Genomic DNA, 1,376 nt, shown 5'->3' with positions numbered 1-1,376 from the left:
CCCCCCCCCCCCCCCGAGCCAGGTTTCTTCTCGTTTGATGTGTGGATAATTGACAAAAAACGCGTATTCTAAGAATTAAGGAAAGCCGCTAGGAAAGAAGTTCGGATAGAAAAATTATTTTTCCGCACCTATTACATATGCGATGGTCGACCGAGGAATATTGTTGTCGATGAGAACAAAAAAATATAGATACCGGTAAAAAAAAAACAGAGTAGAAATAAAAAAAAGGCTGAAATCGAGCGAGCAGTTGCCGAAAAAAAAAGAATTGTTAGACTCGTTCGTGAAATCTAAACCTATATTTTACTAGGTGAAGTTTATTACTAAAATATTAAAGTAAAAAAGCCTCGCCAAGAGAGAGAGAGAGAGAGAGAGAGTTCTCGGAAATCTTTAATTAATCATTTCGACAGCTCGGAATCGATAAAGCGATTCCGTTTTTCTTCTTCCTTTTTACGATCTTTAACGAGTGACTACTTCGTTTACGAAAATTCTCTCCTGTACTTTTTAATAAAAAGAAAGAAAAAAAAGAAAAAAAGAAACAACTCATTGTCAGCTTCTCGGCCAATCAAGCGGTCTGCTGACCGGAACTTTTGTACAGTCCGATATTACCGTTAGAATTATTTCTTGCACAAAATAAGACTTATGTAAATAAAGCGAAAAGTCATATTTGGAACGACTAAAACTAGATTGGATCGAAACCAGCAGTTTAATTGGAAACCGTTTTTGCCGATTATTGGATTGCTGATTAAATAATTTGAGGATCAAGTCAGTATTTTAATTAATTATATTGTTATTTGATTGATTGATTAATAAAATTATTGATTGACTGATTCGGAAGATTATTAATTGTGGATTGTAGATTACAGTTTCCAAGATGACTGACTGGCGATTACAGTTTTTACACCCATCCCGTTCCACATCTAAGGTTTTTATCCAGAAATTAATAAAATGAAAAGTAGTGCATTTATATTTGTGATTTTATTTCTACTTTAATCGCTAGAGTATATATACGTTTCAGGTGATTAAATGTGGGTTTTAGTCAATTTGGGTCCATGTTTTTAGTTAAGGTAATGTATTTAGTTGATAAGTTTTCCAAAAAAATCATTTTAAAAATGAATATTTTACAAAGAATTTGGTCTATTATTTTGTCAAGGTAGTATATTTATATTTAATTGCTTAAAAAAAAATACTTTAAAAAATGCGAGTTAATGTTTTTGGTTAGATTAGTATATTTAGAGAAATTCTATACAAAAGTTACGCCAAATGTTTTTTATTGGGTCAGTATATTAATTAAAATGTTGGTGAATTTTTTGTTTGTTAACGTAGAATATATAGATACTATCTTTTTCAAAAGCATGCTTTCGAAAATGTGGGCATAT

The sequence above is a fragment of the Belonocnema kinseyi genome, chromosome 1 (assembly GCF_010883055.1).
Source record: "Belonocnema kinseyi isolate 2016_QV_RU_SX_M_011 chromosome 1, B_treatae_v1, whole genome shotgun sequence".
NCBI classification, from domain to species: Eukaryota; Metazoa; Arthropoda; class Insecta; order Hymenoptera; family Cynipidae; genus Belonocnema; species Belonocnema kinseyi.
This window is presented reverse-complemented; position numbering follows the sequence as displayed.